Here is a 21,421-nt window from a genome sequence, read left to right on the forward strand (position 1 = left end):
CCTTGTTGATGAAGATGGGCCGTACGGCCTGCTGGCTTAGCCACGGCGTGGGCCGCAGGCAGGCAGGTCTGGGGACCCCGGTTCCCAGAACACCGACAGTATTACCTCCCCGAGAGGGCCCGAACCTGGGTAAACACTGTGTTCGTCGTCCCTTGTTCCCCATCGATCCTAGATCCATAGCTCGAGACCCCCTACCCCAAGGTCTGCTGGTTTTGACACTGACATTGGTGCTTTCATTGATAGTTCTGCTGTGAGGTCACCCAAAGGATCGATGGCTCTCCTGATCATAGGAGAAGGCATTGGTTCTGGGGACTCCTGTCGGATCATGGGTTCCGGCAAAACCCTCAAGGCTCGAACAATGGGGTGCGCACAAAGATCTCCCCCTACCGATCCACGTCCTAGATTCGCTAAGATCTCAAGGGCTAACTCGAGGAACTCGCAACACAAGGGACACAATATTTATACTGGTTCGGGCCACCGTTGTGGTGTAATACCCTACTCCAGTGTGTGGTGGTGGGGTGCCTCTTGGGCTGAGGATGAACAGTACAAGGGGAAGAAGAGCCTCCTAAGGTGAGGTGTTCTTGTGCTTGGCTAACTTGTGTGGGTCAGGATTACTCAAGATGAGATGCCTCCTACTATGGTGGTTAGTCCTATTTATAGAGGCCCTGGTCCTCTCCCCAAATATTGAGCGGGAAGGGAGCCAACAACAGCCAATTTGAGAGGGGACAACTAGTATAGCTTATCCTGACAAAAGCAGTCTTCGCCTACAAAAGGCTCTGGTGGTGACGCCTCCTTGGGCTCCATGGTGACCTTCGTCTTGTCGCCCTGCCGGTCTTGGTCTCATTGCACTGATATGGAAACCTTTGCTTGACGCCTCGGTACTCCGAGCCTGCACTTGCCTCCTTAGCACCAAAGAGGAAACAAGGACATTGTGCGCGCTAGCGCCCGCCTGGCGCTCTACTGGTCTCGATCGTCATGGCTCACGTCACGAGAACCTCACGAGGTTTGTCTTGCCTTGATCTCTCCGCCCCTCGTGGGCCAACCTGGTGAGGCCGCTCCCGAGGAGGTCTTGCGTCGTCCGCCTCGCGAGGGTCTTGAGTGATTGTTGGTGAAGATGGCCGTACGGGCCCGCTCGCCATGCCACGCCGTGGGCCGCAGGTAGGCAATTCCGGGGACCCCCATTCCCAGAACGCCGACAGTAGCCCCCGGGCCCAAGGCGCGCTCGGACTTGGCTTCGAGGCGAAGACAAAGGTCAAGTGCAGAGCGCCGCGGGCCCCAATAGCCTGCGGCCTTGGTCGACGCGTGGCGGTTGATTGGACGTGGGCGTCTCTGCTTCCCCACGCTGCCGCGTCAAGTGCCTGACTTGACAAGTCCCTGCGACATGCAAGGAAAAAACCATCATTACCTATGATCATGGGGGGGGCGCTGGTAGGCCTTCTCCTGCTATAAATGAGGAGGGGGGTAGAGCCCCCGTCGCCCATCTCTTCCCATCCTGTTGCTTCTTCTCCCTTGCTCCATTGCTAACAGTGACATCAATGGCGCCCATCCGAAGGTTTTCTGCTGCGGAAAAGGGAAAGACTCCCCTCGACGGGTCGGTGCCTCTCCCGCCGAAGAAGAGGCCGGTCCATCGCCGCGACGCGGCGACGATGCAGGTGGTGACGAGGCCTTGGTGCAAGCGGCCTCCTCCTAGGTATCCCTTACCCCTGTACGCCCAAGCCAGGGGCTCAGGAGGGAGAGGTGACGAGCATCTGCGCGCGTGCCATGTCCATGGTCACCGTGCCGCGGGGTGCGCGTCGCCGCCCCTGGAGTCCACGCGAGGCTGATCCTGCCAGCGGTCCTCACGAGGCTGGTCGCGCCACTCCTGGCGCGGGCCATGGTCATCCCAGCGTCCGCCAGCACGTCCTCCTCCTCCGCCGTAGCCCCGGTCATTGCGCTCGGGGCGTCGATCGAAGCGTCCTTCTCGAATGGCTCTGAACTCTTGATAGTCGCTGGTGTTGTGGTTATGCAGGTTATGGAAGGCGCAGAACGGTCGGCTGCTCTTGGATGACTCGGGCTGGTCTCTGCCGCGCTTGGTGTCCGGCTCCGCCGCGAGCACGGCTGCTCCCTTGCGCTTCACGTCCTTGACCTTGGCTTTCTTCTCCTCCGGGTCAGCAGCTGGGAGCTCGAGGAGGGAGAGGCGCCCCTCCTCAGCCCTTGCGCACTTGGTCGCCAGGTTGGACAGCTCCAGGGATGTGCGCAGCTCCTCGTGGATGGCGAGCTCCTCCTTCATCTTGACGTCGCGGACGCCATCAGAGAACGCGAAGATGATGGCCTCGTCCGTCACCTTGGGGATCTTGAGGCGAACGTTGTTGAAGCACTGGATGTACTTCTGGAGGGTCTCTCCTGGTTGTTGCTTGACGCGGCGTAGGTCACCCGCGGTCGGTGGGCGGTCACGAGTGCCCTGGAAGTTGGCGACGAAACGGTCGCGCATCTCGTTCCAGGAGGAGATCGAGCCTGGAGGCAGGTTCAGGAGCCACGAGCGGGCACCATCCTTGAGAGCCATGGGGAACCAGTTCGCCATGACTTTCTCATCGTCATTGGCCGCCTCGATGCTCAGCTCGTAGAGCTGTAGGAACTCCGCAGGGTCGGGGGTGCTGTCATAGCGAGGAGGCAGATCCGGCTTGAACTTGCCCGGCCACGCAACGCTACGCAGCTCAGGGGTGAAGGTGCGGCAGCCTGCCGTGGTCACCGCAACTCGGTGCTGGAGGAGAACTTGTCCTTGATGGGGTCCGCACACCGCTGCCGCAGGCGGCACGCGGTCTTGCCGTGGTGGTGCAGGGAGCGCAGGGGCGTTTTCTCGTGGCCGAGGGACTTCTTGGCAGCTTCTTTCTTCTTGCGCGGGCGCCGGACGCGGCAGGTCGCGCCGTGGGGCTGCGCGCCTTAGCGCTAAGAATCCATCTTGGGGCAGAGGTGGTGGAGGTGCTCCATGGGCTACGCCGCCCGCGGCTGGCGGAGGGCGAGGCAGCAAGAGGGACGGCGCAGGGGAGCCCCCTGCGGCACTGACAAGTTCGGCGATGCGGTAGAGCCGGTCCTCGTAGAGGTCGTCGACAGGGCGGTAGCATAGGACATGGCGCGCCATGCACAGAGCGGCCTCCGCGTCCACGGGAGCGCGACGAGCATGGGATGACAATCCGGCCGAGGTCAGCGATGGAGTGGTGGTGCGGCCATCCCGCCGCACCGAGGGGTGCAGCGAGGATGCTTGCTGCTCGTTCCCTGCCGGGCTGGTGGCGGCGTTGGCGGCAGGCGACGGAGAACGACGAGGTGGCCCGTCGACGGGAGCCGTCTGAGCAACGTGGGCAGCGAGGGCAGCCCCGCGCTCAGCGAGGGATCGGCGAGCGTCCGCCATGGAGACGACGAAGCAACGGGACACGGAGCGACGGAAGGGAAGCTTCGGCGCACCCCTACCTAGCGCGCCAAATGTCGGATCACGGGTTCCGGGAAAACCCTCAACGTTCGAACACTGGGTGCGCACGAAGATCTCCCCCTACCGATCCACGTCCTAGATTCACTAAGATCTCAAGGGCTAACTCGACGAACTCGCAACACAAGGGACACATGATTTATACTGGTTCGGGCCACCGTTGTGGTGTAATACCCTACTCCAGTGTGTGGTGGTGGATTGCCTCTTGGGCTGAGGATGAACAGTACAAGGGGAAGAACAGCCTCCTGAGGTGAGGTGTTCTTGTGCTTGGCTAACTTGTGTGGGTCAGGATTACTCAAGATGAGATGCCTCCTACTATGGTGGCTAGTCCTATTTATAGTGCCCCTAGTCCTCTCCCCAAATATTGAGCGGGAAGGGAGCCAACAACGGCCAATTTGAAAGGGGACAGCTAGTACAGCTTATCCTGACAAAAGCAGTCTTCGCCTGCAAAAGGCTCTGGTGGTGACGCCGCCTTGGGCTCCATGGTGACCTCCGTCCTGCTGTCCTGTCGGTCTTGGTCTCGTTGCACTGATATGGAAACCTTTGCTTGACGCCTCGGTACTCCACGCCTGCGCTTGCCTCCTTAGCACCAAAGAGGAAACAAGGACACTGTGCGCACTGGCGCCCGCCTGGCGCCCGCCTGGTCTCGATCGTCATGGCTCACGTCACGAGAACCTTGCGAGGTTTGCCTTGCCTTGATCTCTCCGCCCCTCGCGAGCCAACCTGGTGAGGCCGCTCCTGAGTAGGTCTTGCGTCGTCCGCCTCGCGAGGCTTGGCCCCTCGCGAGGGTCTTGAGTGCTTGTTGGTGAAGATGGGCCATACGGGCCCGCTCGCAGTGCCACGCCGTGGGCCGCAGGCAGGCAAGTCTGGGGACCCCCGTTCCCAGAACGCCGACAACTCCTTTGTCCCCGGTCAACTCTTCACATTCGGCAGCAATGCGTTGCACGCCGACCCGACTGGTCGTTTGGATCAGATCGACAGCTTCGCTCCTTAACACCAAATTCGATTCGGCAATCTGGAATATGTTGCGGATACGCAGGGCAATCTGGTCTTCGGCGGATTCACTACCCCCTTTCGCACCCTCGCAGGCCTTGCTATGCCCACTCGGGAGGCTCTCTCTGATCCAATCTACAGATCGACCCCCGCCCTCCAAATTGCTTCAAGCCAGGAGGGCTTCGCTTCAAGCGAGGGCCTGACCCCCACCTTCGACTGGATCCATCACGTCTACGGAGGGCCTATCCTCGGCCTTAGTTGCAGAATCATATAGCAAACACCAAGAGTCAATCTCGGCTGAATCTTCTCATTACGACGCCCCTATGGCCTTAAGACCCTACAACGAGCCGCCAACCGATGGCCAGGAATCATCCCCGGCCCAATGCAGCTTGATCTTGAATCCCGGTGTAGGAGCCACATGCAAGGATCAAGACCCGTCCTTATTCCCTGGTGACAATCCAGACACTCTCAAGGATCTAGCAACGCACCCCAAGTTTTGCTTAGCCTACGGAAACCAAGGACCGGCCAGGGCACTGACTGCCTGTCACAGCCCCAGATCAGCCCTTGTTTGACTTTGCTTGTTCCTCATGTCATCATGTTTAATTTTCAAAGAAACTTGAAATGGGGATGTTGAAACCCTAGCACCAAATGCATTCAACTAGGTTCAAATAAACAATATTTTCAATTAACCCAAAATGCCTTTGAAAATGTTCATAATTTTTGATAAAGGTGAAAACCTCTGCCAAAAAAATGGTAATATTTCTAGGTCATTTTTGGATTTTTGAATTAACTCATATTGTATTTGAATTGGGGCATTTAAATCCTATAAATATTTTAAATGCTCTAATAATTCTGAAACTAGTTGAGGGCTGTTGGAAATATTTTCAAAAGTGCCCACAATTATTCTCAGGATTTTACAGAATGAATTAGTATTTTTACTAATCCAAAACAGAGAAAGAAAATAGAAGACAGAAACTAAAGACAGAAATAAAAGAGAGAGAGAGAGAGATATAGGCCTCAGGCCACTTACCTGGACTGGGCCGGCCCACCTGGCCCATGCCAGTCACCACCTACCTTTGCCAGTAGGCAGAGGAGGGGGACAGCGCACCGCCGCCGAGCACGTGCCCGCGCCACCTCCTGCTTCCCGCCGCTTCCCCGACGTGGCTGTGAACACCACGCACCCCCCCCTCGACCCCCTCGCTCCTCTCACTCACTCTCTGCTCTCTCCCTCGCCTCCTGCTTCCCGTGCCTCCCCGATGGGTCCAGAGGAACCGCCATCGCCTTCTGCGTCGTCTACACCAACCCATTCGACCGCGGGAGCCCTGTAGCGTCTTCCCCGAGCTCATCCCCAACCTTCGGCCGCCGGCAACCTCACCGGCGACTCGCCGCCGTCTCCGCCTCCCCGAGCCCGTTGAGTCCACCCTTGAGATAGTTGTGAGCTCCTTCACCGTCTCCCCCTTGTCTCCGCGACATTTGCTAGCTCTAGTCGCTGTTTCACCGATGACCGAAACCCGCCGCCGCCTGAGCTCGCCGCCGACGTGGCTCCGGCCACGAAACGGCCTCGCCACCGTGTCTAACGCACTCACCGCATCGCTTAAGGCTTGTAGGAGCTAACCCCGCGCCTTCCCGTCCTTCGTAGCGCCGTTTCCGCCAACGTCCGAGGTCCGGCAGCCGCTGAGCTCGACGCCGGCGAGGATTACGGCCACCCCAGCTCGCCCTATTTGCTCCGTTGGATGCGCACGAACCCGGGCTTCGCGTAGGTAGTCCCCACCGCTGTTTTGGTCGTCGGAGGAGCGATCCCGAGCTCGTCCGCCGTCTCGGCTCGTCGCCGGCGACGTAACTCCGGCTAACCACCAGATTAACACTAACCTAGTTGACCACTGGGTCAATGACTTGTGGGCCTGGCCCTACTAACTAACCTAGATTAGTGTTTTAACTAAACCTAGTTAGTTTAGTTTAGTTACTGACACACGGGGCCCACTGGTCAGTTTGACCTGGACCGCCCCGTTGACCAGCTGACGTCACAGTGACGTAGTGCTGATGCAGTAAAGAATTTTCTGGATTTAAAATAATTCAGAAAATTCCAGAAAATAGTATAAACTTCTAAAAATCATATAAAATCAACCGTAGCTCAGAATGAAATAATTTATATATGAAAAATTATCAGAAAAATGCAATCTATCCATCTGTATCATTTTCATGCATGTAAAACTAAGTTAGACCTGCTGTATAGGTGAAAACATGATAATGCACTATTTGAATTCATAGTTTGAATTTGAATTTGAACCTTGAGTTCAAATCAACTCAAACCTTTCTGTTGCTAGTTGCATTAGGCCAAATCACGTCATATTGCCATGTCATAATCATGCATCATAATTGTTGCATTGCATTGATTGTGTTCTTCCTTGTTTGCCGGTGATTGTCCCCTCTCGATAGCCGTGATTCCGACGATGAGTTCGATGACACCGATGAAGAACTATAATATCTTCAGAAGTGCCAGGCAAGCAAAACCCCCTTGTTCAATCCGATACAATCCTATTCTCTCGCTCCTGCTCTCTTCTACTGCATTAGGACAATCGATTCAACTGTTACATGCTGCGGTAGTTGAACCCCTTTTCCTCTGCATGACCTGTCATTGCCACAGTAAATAGATGAATCCCACTAGCATGAGTAGGAGTTGTTTGAGCCCTGATGTGCCTACTCATTCATGCTTGTTTGTCATGCCTGCTACTGCTTAGAGTTGAGTCGGGTCTGATTCGTTGGGGATGAATAGGAATGGTGATGAACATGTCCTACGGTGTGTGAGCTAAGTGTGTGAACACGATTTGGTAAAGGTAGTGGTGAGAGGCCATGTAGGAGTACATGGTGGGTTGTCTCATTGAAGCCGTCCTCAGGAACTGAGTTCTATGTTTGTGATCCATGATACAGTTACTACCACGCATTGGGCCCGAAACCAATGGACCCTCTCGGCTTCTTAATCACCCTTGTCCTCTGTCCAGGAGTTGCAAGTAGTTTCTGGTGTTTGTAGTATGCTGGAGGCCGCGGGCAGCGCTGACCGGAGGGGTGGGCTGTGATGCGGTAGGCACGTGGCACGGTGTACCGGGCGCCCGTTTGGTGTCTCGGGAACCCTGCACACATCGTTCGGGGCCGTATGTGGAAACCTCGGCCAGACTCCCTGCGGATGGAACCTGAATAGGCGATAAACCTGGACTAGAGACTTGAGTGTTTAGGTAGGCTGTGGCCGACACCCACGTTGGGCTTCCGCTTGAAGGTTGCCGAGTACATGTCATGTAAATGACGGTAAGTGGTGAGAGCGTGTGTGTCGAAGTACACCCCTGCAGGGTTAATATGATCTATTCGAATAGCCGTGTCCGCGGTAAAGGACTTCTGGGTTGCCTATAATAGTTCATAGACAAGTGAAAGTGGATACTCTAAAATGCGCAAGATAAGCGTGAGTGCTATGGATGGCGTTCTCGTAGGGAGACGGGAGCGGATCCATAGTGGAGTATTGATATGGTGAATATGTGGACTCGTGTGCGCCACCTCAAAAGAGTTACTTGCAGTCGTAGTTAGGATAGCCACCGAGTCAAAGCTGGCTTGCTGCAGTTAAACTTCACCACCCCCTTTGTTGATACCGATGCATATGTAGATAGTTCTGATGTAAGTCTTGCTGGGTACATTTGTACTCATGTTTGCTTATTTTATGTTTTGCAGAGAGACGTCAGTCTCGCTAGTAGTTCCGTGTGGACTTCGACGTTTAGCTTGATACCTCAGCTACGATCTTGTGCCCTCGGCAGGATCTAGTAAATAGTCAGGCTTCTCAGCCTTTTTCATTTGTAGATGTCTGTACTTAGACATGTTAAGCTTCCGCATGTGTTTGACTTGTATGCTCTGAATGTTGGGTCATGAGACCTATGTTTGTAATATCTGGCTCTTCGGAGCCTAATGAATAAATACTCTGAGTCGTAGAGTCTTGTTGTGATGCCATGTTGTATTTGCACATATCGAGCATATTGTGGGTATGATTGAAATGCTTGGTATGTGTGGGATCCGACAACCTAGTTGTTTATCCTTGGTAGCCTCTCTTATGGGGAAATGTAGTCTTGTGCTTCCATGAGCCATAGTAGTCCGCTACAGCCCGGTTCACCGGAGTCCTGCTAGCCCAGCACTACTGCTCCGGAACACTTGACTGGCCGGCATGTGTTTCACTTTGTTCCTGTGTCTCTCCCTTCAGGGAAATGTCACGCGGTGACATCCGGAGTCCTGCCTAGCCTGCTACAGCCCGGGTTCCCGGAGTCCTGTTAGCCCAGTGCTACAGCCCGGATTCGCACGCTACTGACCGACATGCTCGATGTTGATTCATGTATGGCTGTCCCCGTAAGTTATTATTACGACCCTCTTAGAAGATTACCTAGTAAACTAGCTATGTTTTGTGTTCCCGGTGTGATGATTCTGGCCATCATTCTCGAAAGCATCCCGTGATGCCATTTAGTTAGTAGGCATTCTATTTCTGGGTTCTTGAGCCCAAGATTCACTCCACTTACCTCCTGTTGATAGTCTTTGCTCGTTCCTTTAGGATATTAGTAACCTTGCGGCGGTCCTCGAGGTCCGTGGTATTTCCTTCTTCCAAATACCATGAACCATTATGGCAGAAGTTCTCTTGAACCAAAAGATCACAACCAAAGTGCTCTTGACGAGTTCTCCATCCAAATTGTGAATCTGCCAATCTTTCTTCTTCTGCATGGGTTATCCGGAAGAAATATGTTGAACTTGTTCGACATGCTAAACCATGCATCCACAACTCAGAAAAACATATGTTCCTTTGGGTTGTCCCTCTTTAGTTATTTTCTGACCTTCGTCTATCAATTGATAGTCAGGAGTAATTGTGCGTTTGTGTTATCGATGCCTATTATTCTTGTGGTCTGTCAAGCCACTCTATTCCGGAATGACTAGGAGAATCAAACTCTAGTACCTCTTCCATATCTAGGTTTTGGTCAAAGCAGTTGTATTCCGCGGATCAAAATGCCAATCCAGCTTTTGTTCTGTTCTACCTCGGAGTATTACCGTCTTATGTCAAGAATATCATGGGAATTGCACACCATCTTATGAATTCTTGATACAGTGATACCTCTCACCATCATTATTCATTCCTCGATTCCGTGTTGTCACAACCGGAATACCGACAAGTGAACCGTGATGTGTGAAATCTATACTCCTAGCAACTCCGTTGCTTGGTAGTTATAGGACAATAATTTCATCCTTAGCGTGTTGGTTACTGAATCACATCCTAAGGTTGATCGTGCTACCAGTCCTTATTTCCGGTGCACTTTTCGATCAATGAGTTAGGATAGTGTCAGTCCTTGCTTATTCGGTCATATTGTCTTGCCCTGAAAAGCAAGATTGTTCTCGAGCTTAGCAACATATCGGTGGTACGTGATTTCCCGAATATCTTCTCGGAAGTATCACCAGGTTGTCACCTGACTGCTATGTTGAATTCGTGATCAAGTTGGTTTACCAATAAACCACCCCCTCTCCAAGAATCTGTGTTGGATACCCTGAGCTAGTTGGTCAAGCTAAACAACAACTTGGAGAGTTGGAAGATAAAAGCTTGCCAGCTTAGTTCATTTCAAGGGATATATCTGCGTCTGTTGAAGATAGATGATATCTTCATCGATTGGTCCCTGTGATCAGTTGTTGGACCTATTGTCGTATCAAGACGTTGATTTGAGTATGGGCTATCATCAAATCAAATCAGAACCAACGACGTTCATAATGTTGTCTTACTCGTGGTTGATCCCTCGAGCATACACCATTATATCTTTTGGGTCTGACCAATGCTATCACTTGTTCACATAATTATGGAATTCCATCTCCATGGAAACCTGGATGAATTGTTGTTGAGCCCATCAGCAACACTGCTACCTTCTCCATGACTCGTGTTGAACATCCAGCTAGTATTGGAAACTTTATAAGCATTATCTTCGTGTTCCGTTCATGAAGCCTATGTTTGGATGAAAGAAGTGACTTACTCTAATTCATGTGCATTAGATGCAAGTTGCCGCCGTGAATTCGAGAAAGTTTGTTTTGCTTCCTCTGGAATCATCCCAAGTCAATCATGCATATGTGTGAAGTATACCGTGGTTTGGAGACTTGCAACCTTCATTCTATATGTATCCCTAGCACACCAAGCCACTAACTGACTTGTTCAAGGAGAAGGAGTTCCTTCATAAGAGCTAATCCAGACTTATGAAAGAACTTCGATATCCTCGTTGATGGTTCCCAACCAGAACTCGGTAGTGTTTCATTGTAAGACTACCATGTGGGCATGCTTGTCTGGGACAACGTGTTCACATGTTTGCAGCAGAACCAGCTCATGTTTTGGAGCTTACTACCATAGTCCATCCCCCGAGAATCTTGCAACGTCTTCTCGTCGATTTGTGTTGCAAACCTTAATTTTCTTTCTAGACTTGATGAGTCTGGAATATACTGACACCAACTAGATCTGAATCTCAGGCAGATATGATGGTTGGAACATTTCCCAAGAATTATAATATTTCCCTCTCGATAACCGGTAAAGTGGATGTCGTGGCCAACACATCCAGCCGGAAGGCCTATTATTGTAGTATCTTGATTGAGGAAGTTGGCCACCTCCCCATAAGGATTTCATAGGATTTACTCCACTAGTTATTCCCTATGGATTCCTGCGCTCCCGAAGTCCGACCTACTACTTGATGTTCAAGATTCCAAACCACATCTAATGGGTTACGCTAGAACATCAAGGAGAACATTAGAAGCAGAGTGCTAAATGTCTCTCGGTCGATCATCCAGATTTTGCTCCCTTGGCTTCGCTAAGGTGAAATCTGAGAAAGTGTTGTCCTCCTTTGCACCTGCATCCTCCACCACCGTTCATCATGGTAGTATGTTGTGTTGCCAGGATCCTCGGCACGGATGTTGGTAAAACCTTGATGAATATGGAAATGCTCAAGTTCTGGAGAGCATACTCAGACACTAGGTTATATCCCCGGTATCAACGGGAATGTGCCTTCCGTTTGCCGAGTTGCTGCATAACCATAGTTTCCTTTCTGATCTGAGTATGCCATTTCTCTGAACTCCTTCAAATGATAGTTTGTGATTTTCCTTGGGCCGGTTTAGAGAGTTTCAATGATCTTTGTATCAAAAGTAATTCTTTTTGCCGCTTAAGGGAATAATTCAACGAGTCACCTTTCCTAAGGTGCCCCGTTATGGAGTCATGGCAATTATCTCCTCGCTACTTTGAAACCATGCACCGTCTTATTCAGCGTGGAATTGTGTTTATCAACTTGAATCTTCGTTCTCTGTTTCACATCATCCCTCTCTCGATGTATGTGTTGAGTCTCAGCTCAAGAGATACTCAACGTCGCATTCCGTGAGTTGATCGTGAGTTGCTCGATCTTTAAGGAGAACGATTTCTATAGAGTTTCCCTTGTCGTCATCGTGTCGGATGAAGATCTCGAAAGCAAAGACGTCAATGTTAATTGAAGCAATGGATCAACATCTTCGTGAAGAGCAATTGGATCATGAAGATCGTGTTAGCTTTGTGTCCCCTCTGTCTTCTTACCTCACGTCTTGAATCTCGGGACGAGATTCTTGTTTAGTGTGGGTGAGCTGTCATGGCCCCAGATCAGCCCTTGTTTGACTTTGCTTGTTCCTCATGTCATCATGTTTAATTTTCAAAGAAACTTGAAATGGGGATGTTGAAACCCTAGCACCAAATGCATTCAACTAGGTTCAAATAAACAATGTTTTCAATTAACCCAAAATGCCTTTCAAAATGTTCATAATTTTTGATAAAGGTGAAAACCTCTGCCAAAAATGATGCCAATATTTCTAGGTCATGTTTGGATTTTTCAATTAACTCATATTGTATTTGAATTGGGGCATTTAAATCCTATAAATATTTTAAATGCTCTAATAATTCTGAAACTAGTTGAGGGCTGTTGGAAATATTTTCAAAAGTGCCCACAATTATTTTCAGGATTTTACAGAATGAATTAGTATTTTTACTAATCCAAAACAGAGAAAGAAAATAGAAGACAGAAACTAAAGACAGAAATAAAAGAGAGAGAGAGAGAGATATAGGCCTCAGGCCACTTACCTGGACTGGGCCGGCCCACCTGGCCCATGCCAGTCACCACCTACCTTTGCCAGTAGGTAGAGGAGGGGGACAGCGCACGCCGCCGAGCACGTGCCCGCGCCACCTCCTGCTTCCCGCCGCTTCCCCGACGTGGCTGTGAACACCACGCATCCCCCCCCTCGACCCCCTCGCTCCTCTCACTCACTCTCTGCTCTCTCCCTCGCCTTCTGCTCCCTCTCCCAAGCACACCCGAGCGGAGCTCGTCGTCGCCGACGCAAATTACCGCAGCCACTGTCCATCCCGTGCCTCCCCGATGGGTCCAGAGGAACCGCCATCGCCTTCTGCGTCGTCTACACCAACCCATTCGACCGCGGGAGCCCTGTAGCGTGTTCCCCGAGCTCATCCCCAACCTTCGGCCGCCGGCAACCTCACCGGCGATCCGCCGCCGTCTCCGCCTCCCCGAGCCCGCTGAGTCCACCCTTGAGATAGCTGTGAGCTCCTTCACCGTCTCCCCCTTGTCTCCGTGACATTTGCTAGCTCTAGTCGCTGTTTCACCGATGACCGAAAGCCGCCGCCGCCTGAGCTCGCCGCCGACGTGGCTCCGGCCACGAAACAGCCTCGCCACCGTGTCTAACGCACTCACCGCATCGCTTAAGGCTTGTAGGAGCTAACCCCGCGCCTTCCCGTCCTTCGTAGCGCCGTTTCCGCCAACGTCCGAGGTCCGGCAGCCGCTGAGCTCGACGCCGGCGAGGATTACGGCCACCCCAGCTCGCCCTGTTTGCTCCGTTGGATGCGCACGAACCCGGGCTTCGCGTAGGTAGTCCCCACCGCTGTTTTGGTCGTCGGAGGAGCGATCCCGAGCTCGTCCACCGTCTCGGCTCGTCGCCGGCGACGTAACTCCGGCTAACCACCGGATTAACACTAACCTAGTTGACCACTGGGTCAATGACTTGTGGGCCTGGCCCTACTAACTAACCTAGATTAGTGTTTTAACTAAACCTAGTTAGTTTAGTTTAGTTACTAACACACGGGGCCCACTGGTCAGTTTGACCTGGACCGACCCGTTGACCAGCTGACATCACAGTGACGTAGTGCTGATGCAGTAAAGAATTTTCTAGATTTAAAATAATTCAGAAAATTCCAGAAAATAGTATAAACTTCTAAAAATCATATAAAATCAACCGTAGCTCAGAATGAAATAATTTATATATGAAAAATTATCAGAAAAATGCAATCTATCCATCTGTATCATTTTCATGCATGTCAAACTAAGTTATACCTGCTGTATAGGTGAAAACATGATAATGCACTATTTGAATTCATAGTTTGAATTTGAATTTGAACCTTGAGTTCAAATCAACCCAAACCTTTCTGTTGGTAGTTGCATTAGTCCAAATCACGTCATATTACCATGTCATAATCATGCATCATAATTGTTGCATTGCATTGATTGTGTTCTTCCTTGTTTGCCGGTGATTGTCCCCTCTCGATAGCCGTGATTCCGACGATGAGTTCGACGACACCGATGAAGGACTATAATATCTTCAGAAGTGCCAGGCAAGCAAAACCCCCCTTGTTCAATCCGATACAATCCCATTCTCTCGCTCCTGCTCTCTTCTACTGCATTAGGACAATCGATTCAACTATTACATGCTACGGTAGTTGAACCCCTTTTCCTCTGGATGACCTGTTATTGCCAGAGTAAATAGATGAAACCCACTAGCATGAGTAGGAGTTGTTTGAGCCCTGATGTGCCTACTCATTCATGCTTGTTTGTCATGCCTGCTACTGCTTAGAGTTGAGTCGGGTCTGATTCGTCGGGGATGAATTGGAATGGTGATGAACATGTCCTACTGTGTGTGAGCTAAGTGTGTGAACACGATTTGGTAAAGGTAGCGGTGAGAGGCCATGTAGGAGTACATGGTGGGTTGTCTCATTGAAGCCGTCCTCAGGAACTGAGTTCTGTGTTTGTGATCCATGATACAGTTACTACCACGCATTGGGCCCGAAACCAATGGACCCTCTCGGCTTCTTAATCACCCTTCTCCTTTGTCCAGGAGTTGCAAGTAGTTTCTGCTGTTTGTAGTATGCTGGAGGCCGTGGGCAGCGCTGACCGGAGGGGTGGGCTGTGATGCGGTAGGCACGTGGCACGGTGTACTGGGCACCCGTTTGGTGTCTCGGGAACTCTGCACACATCGTTCGGGGCCGTATGTGGGAACCTCGGCCGGACTCCCTGCGGATGGAACCTGAATAGGCGATAAACCTGGACTAGAGACTTGAGTGTTTAGGTAGGCTGTGGCCGACACCCACGTTGGGCTTCCGCTTGAAGGTTGCCTAGTACATGTCGTGTAAACGACGGTAAGTGGTGAGAGTGTGTGTGTCAAAGTACAGCCCTGCAGGGTTAATATGATCTATTCGAATAGTCGTGTCCACGGTAAAGGACTTCTGGGTTGCCTATAATAGTTCATAGACAAGTGAAAGTGGATACTCTAAAATGCGCAAGATAAGTGTGAGTGCTATGGATGGCGTTCTCGTAGGGAGACGGGAGCGGATCCATAGTGGAGTATTGATATGGTGAATATGTGGACTCGTGTGCGCCACCTCAAAAGAGTTACTTGCAGTCGTAGTTAGGATAGCCACCGAGTCAAAGCTGGCTTGCTGCAGTTAAACTCCACCACCGCCCTTTGTTGATACCGATACATATGTAGATAGTTCTGATGTAAGTATTGCTGGGTACATTTGTACTCACGTTTGCTTATTTTATGTTTTGCAGAGAGACGTCAGTCTCGCTAGTAGTTCCGTGTGGACTTCGACGTTTAGCTTGATACCTCAGCTACGATCTTGTGCCCTCGGCAGGATCTAGTAAATAGTCAGGCTTCTCAGCCTTTTTCATTTGTAGATGTTTGTACTCAGACATGTTAAGCTTCCGCATGTGTTTGACTTGTATGCTCTGAATGTTGGGTCATGAGACCTATGTTTGTAATATCTGGCTCTTCGGAGCCTAATGAATAAATACTCTGAGTCGTAGAGTCTTGTTGTGATGCCATGTTGTATTTGCACATATCGAGCATATTGTGTGTATGATTGAAATGCTTGGTATGTGTGGGATCCGACAACCTAGTTGTTTATCCTTGGTAGCCTCTCTTATGGGGAAATGTAGTCTTGTGCTTCCATGAGCCATAGTAGTCCGCTACAGCCCGGTTCACCGGAATCCTGCTAGCCCAGCACTACTGCTCCGGAACACTTGACTGGCCGGCATGTGTTTCACTTCGTTCCTGTGTCTGTCCCTTCGGGGAAATGTCACGCAGTGACATCCGGAGTCCTGCCTAGCCTGCTACAGCCCGGGTTCCCGGAGTCCTGTTAGCCCAGTGCTACAACCCGGATTCGCAAGCTGCTGACCGACATGCTCGATGTTGATTCATGTATGCCTGTCCCCGTAAGTTAGTGCCACTTTGGGTTCACGACTAGTCATGTCGGCCCGGGTTCTCTGTCATATGGATGCTAGCGACATTATCATATACGTGAGCCAAAAGGCGCAAATGGTCCCGGGCCATGGTAAGGCGACACCCGTGGGAATACCGTGCGTGAGGCCGCAAAGTGATATGAGGTGTTACAGGCTAGATCGGTGTGACTTAGAATCGGGGTCCCGACACTGCCCTCCACCCCGTCACAACGGAATTTAGCCTAGAGCCCGCAAATTCAGCGACCCTCGCCATGCTAAACGAGACGCTGGAACGAATCCAGAAAATGGTTATCCAAAAGGACATGTCCTTCGCTCACAACCATCAACCCTGCATGGCATACCATGGGGAATTTTATGTCCCACCCACCACCCACTTGGTAGCCACTGTCGATAATTTAACCGGTATGCTAGACTACAATTCGGAAAACATCGAATACATGGACGAGGATAGCGGAGCCATGGCCAACAACGATGTCCCCCCCCCCCAGCCGCTGGTCGGCCACGTCCACCTACGATATTTACATGGTGGACACCCCCAAGGACAGTGATGGCACACCTAATCAGGAAAAAGATAAGCCCGGAGACGAGCTGCCCAAGCGCCAAAGACAGCACCGTCGATAAAAAAAAACAGGGAAGCCATGCAAGCAATGTGTACTCTGCGGAGAATGGCAAGGTAAATAATACGGATGACCTCACCGGAGCCGCAGCTAACGAACATCTTCAGGATGATCCTGCAGGGTAGGAGGATCCGTTCAACCCAGAAAACCCCAATGACTCTGAAGATAGCAACTACCTCCCCGAAGAGGAGGCTAGTATAGGTGAGGATGATTTCATCGTCCCCGAAGACCCACTCGAGCAGGAACGGTTCAAGCGGAAGCTTCTAGCCACCGCCCGTAGCCTGAAGAAACAAAAGCTCAAAATCAAGGCCGAACAGGACACCCTCAATGATCGATGGACCAAAGTCCTAGCCGCCGAAGAAGGGTACGGTCGCGAACAGCCAATCAGAAGCTATCGCAAGCAAAGATTGCTGCCACAGTTCGACGATGAGGCCTTAGAGCCAATACGTCCGACATACACACGCGCCGAACAGCCGGACCGCCCCCCTAGAGGGCGGGACAGAGAAGCTGACAAGGCCAAACACCCTGCCGACTTACCTCACCGTTACGGCAAGGATCAAGTGAGGCCCACCTACGAGTACGACCTAAGACACGACCTAGACGCTCAAGGATGCCGTGCCAGATCCATCAACGGACCCACAGAAGATCCGCCCACTTAACAGGAAGGATATTACGACTGGTCGAACCGGAATGATAGAATCCAGGAGCAGCAGTGGACACGGATGTCCGAAGACGTCTAACGCCACATAACTCGGGTTCGGGGCACCGCACACCCCTTGTGCTTCACAGAGAGGCTAATGCAACACCAATTCCCAGAAGGCTTCAAGCCTGTGAACATCGAACCATACGACGGAACAACAGATCCAGCCGTATGGATAGAGGATTTCCTCCTCCACATTCACATGGTGCGAGGAGATAACCTCCACGCCATCAAGTATCTGCCACTAAATCTTAAAGGTCCGGCTCGACACTGGTTGAACGGCCTTCCCAAAGACTCTATAGGCCGTTGGGAAGATCTTGAGGACACTTTTCGAGCGAACTTTCAGGGCACCTATGTGCAGCCTCCAGACGCTGACAACCTAAATCGCATCACACAAAAGCCCAGAGAATCTGGCAGACAATTTTGGAACAGATTCCTCATTAAGAAAAACCAGATTGTCGACTGTCCAGATGTCGAAGCCTTGGCTGCTTTCAAACATAGTGTCAAGGACGGATTGCTCGTAAGACAACTCGACCTCGACAAACCAAGAACTATGGTAGCCCTTACTTCTCTCATGACCCGCTTTTGCGCGGGTGAAGATAGTTGGCTTCCTCGAAAAAATGCCAATCCTGACACGCCCGGTACCTCCGAGAGTCGGGACAGAAATGGGAAGCCCTGATGCAGCAAGAATAAACGTCGCCACAATGACGACGAGGGTGAGGATACGGTAGTAAATGCCGGATTCTGAAATCAAAAGTCCAGACCCCAAAAGAAGGCTCGTAAAGGCAATGGCAATGGCCGATCCAGACTAGACGCGATCTTGGATAGGTCCTGCCAGATCCACGACACTCTAGAGAAGCCCGCCAACCACACCAACTGTAACTGTTGGGTGATAAAGTAGGCCGCGAAGCTTACAGCACAAGACTCGGGCAAAAGCCCATGAAGCGAGGACGATGACAATCCCCGCAGGCTGAATGGTGGAGGCCAGAAACCCTTCCCTTCCGAGGTCAAGACGGTGAATAGAGGTGAGCGCTGCGAGACGTATACTCTACCGAGCCTGTAGTGGCGACGTTTAATCCATGGCCAGCCTTCCCGATCACCTTCGATCGCAGGGATCACCCGACCAGCATATGCCATGGAGGATCCGCAGCCTTAGTACTCGACCCCATCATCGATGGATTTCACCTCACCAGGGTCCTAATGGATGGGCAGAAGGTCATCAAAGGTGGCATGGTGTCACGTCATGCCACATATATGTCGTGGTAAAAACATTGTCCAATTTGGGCCAAGCTTTACTACAAACCTCTTACAAACCGGAGCTTCTCTCAAAGAAGCCTCGTGGTTCTGATAGGGAAACATGTTCCACTTGTGGGTGAAACGTAATCACTGCCTCTTTTCGCCTTGTATTTTCTTCCACGGGCAACATGGAACGATATGATATCCGTGCTGAAATTTAAACTTATTCAGGGTTCATTTGGCCTTTTTACACACTAATTGAGTTTCCTAGGCATTTAATGTCCATAATTCAAATCTGAACTACAAACAGATGCTCCAGTTCACCGATATGGCTAGTAAAATTATACATGTGTCCTTGGGTGCATGTTTAGGTCCCATGCCAGGAATGGGAACGAATTACAACCGTACCGGTGTCCTGGCTCGTCCTCAAACATTTTGAATCTTGGTTTTTAAATCCCCATAAATCCAAACTCACCAAAAAGTCATCAAAGGTGGCATGGTGTGACGTCATGGCACATATATGTCATGGTAAAAATATTGCCAATTTGGGCCAAGCTTTATTACAAACCTCTTACAAACCAAAGCCTGTCGCAAGAACCCTCGTGGTTTCGATAGGGAAACGTGTCCCCTTGTGGGCCAAACGATAATCGCTCCCTCTTCTAGCCTCGTATTTTCTTCTACATGCAACACGGAACAATGGGAGACTCGCGCTGAACTGTGAAATTATTCAGGGTTCGTTTGACCTTTTTTATTCATTAATTGAGTTTTCTAGGCATTTAATGTCCATAATTCAAATCCGAACTACAAATATATGCTCGAGTGCACCAAAATGGGTAGAAAAAACGTACATGTTTCCTTGGGGTGCATGTTTAGGTCCCATGGAACGAATGGGAACGAATTCAACCGTCTCGCCATCCTGGCTTGGCCACAAACATTGCGAATCTCGGTTTTTAAATCTCTGTAAATCCAAATCTCACCAGGAAATCATGAAACTTGGCATGGTGTCACTACATGGTACATATAATTGTCCAATTTGCAAGAAGCTATATTACAACCCTCGTGGTTCCGGTAGGGAAACATGCCCCTCTGGTGGGCAAAACAATAATCACTGCCTCTTCTCGCCTTGAACTTTGTTTTCTACAGGCAACATAGAATAATAGGAGTGCCGTCCTGAAATTTTAAACTGTTCAAGGTTCGTTTGGCCATTGTATATATTACTAATTAAGTTTTCTACGCATTTAATGTAGTCCATAATTCAAATTTGAACTACAAGCACATGCTCCAATGAAGCAAAATGGGTGGGGAATCGTACATGTGTCATTGGGTGCATGTTTAGGTCTCATTTAAGGAATGTGAATGAATTACAAACTTGTCGTCGTCCTGAAACACTGAGAATCTCGGTTTTTAAATCCCAGTAAATAAAAAACTTACCCAAAAACATGAAACTTGGCATGGTTTCATGACATGGCACATATATGCCGTGGTAAAAAAAATCGTCCAGTTTGAGAAGAGGCGCACACATTAGTAGCCAACGAAGTCCTTTTTGAAACAAAAAGCTGACACGTTAATATCGCAAATGGTTGTATTATATTAACCGTGTCAAAATTTAACCGTACTCGATGGCGTGCGTGCAGCTGTTTGATTAGACGGGATGAGCGCGAGAAGTCCGCCATGCAGGCTCGACGGGACGCGTGCATCCTGTCCACCTCGCAGTCTCGACAGGACATGTGCGAGCAGCAAGGCCGCCCATGCTCACCGGGAAGTGAGCTCTTTGACCTCCATGCACCAGCCGCCGCCCGCCTCGCTCACAACTTCTCCATTAATGGGTTAATTAAAGCACCTGGACGGAGGGTGTTTGCTTGTGATCCCATAGCAGCATTTGCTTTGTTCATGTTTTCCACTCGTATTCCGCCCTAATTTAAATTGCCACATAGGGCAACGGATAATACGACCACAAATAAAATGGCAACGGATAATACGACGACAAATTTACAATGGCGCAAATAATAATTGTCTTAAATATTCCGGATAATTTAAAATGCCACATGCGGCAAAGCCCGGAAGACACGGGGGCAAGAGAAGAAGGAAATTGCAGACAATGATCTGGGTCGCTACTGTCTCTACTCGTCGATGGACCGCTGGGCGACGACATCCTCCAGCTCCTTCTTCAATTCTTCACGACTTTGCTTGAAAGCAGCCACGAATTCCTCCACCTCCTGCTCGCGCTTGATCCAGAGCTTCCTCAAGTCACCCATCAGTTCCTCGACGACCACTGTCAGCGTCATCCCCGAGGCACTGCTCTACTCATGCAGCCTCCTCCTCCTTCTCGGCGAGCGCCTTGAGGAGCTTCGCATTGTCACCCATGAGTCAGTCAACGAGGCCGGTCGCCTTGTCAACCGAGGCATCGCTGATCTTGAGAAGCTTCATCAAGCCGTCGACCAGCTCCTGCTGCATAGTGACGCCAGCGAGAATGTCATCGTCGTCGGCGAAGGACTTCAGGAATGCTGGCTCGTCACGATGGCCGACGCCGCGAATGCGCTTGTGAGAGCCCTTGCGTGCCCGTGAGAGCTCGTTCGAGGGCTCTGCGGCGCTGGGACATCTCTGCTGCGGCTTCGCCGTGGGACCTCTCTAGTGCTTCCGCGGCCTTGGTCTTTGTTGCCTGGTTATATGTCCAACCTAAACTCGTCCTATCGGTCATGGCGGAAAGACTTGATAGGAAAGACCATTTCTGTGGGTGATGAGGATAGGAACTGTGAAGTAATTTTCAAGTGGGTAGTTTTTATAGCCCGGTGCTAAGTGTGAACACATATTAGTTTGATATGTGTGCATAGATTTGCAA

The sequence above is a fragment of the Triticum aestivum genome, chromosome 7D (assembly GCF_018294505.1).
Source record: "Triticum aestivum cultivar Chinese Spring chromosome 7D, IWGSC CS RefSeq v2.1, whole genome shotgun sequence".
Classification (NCBI taxonomy): domain Eukaryota; kingdom Viridiplantae; phylum Streptophyta; class Magnoliopsida; order Poales; family Poaceae; genus Triticum; species Triticum aestivum.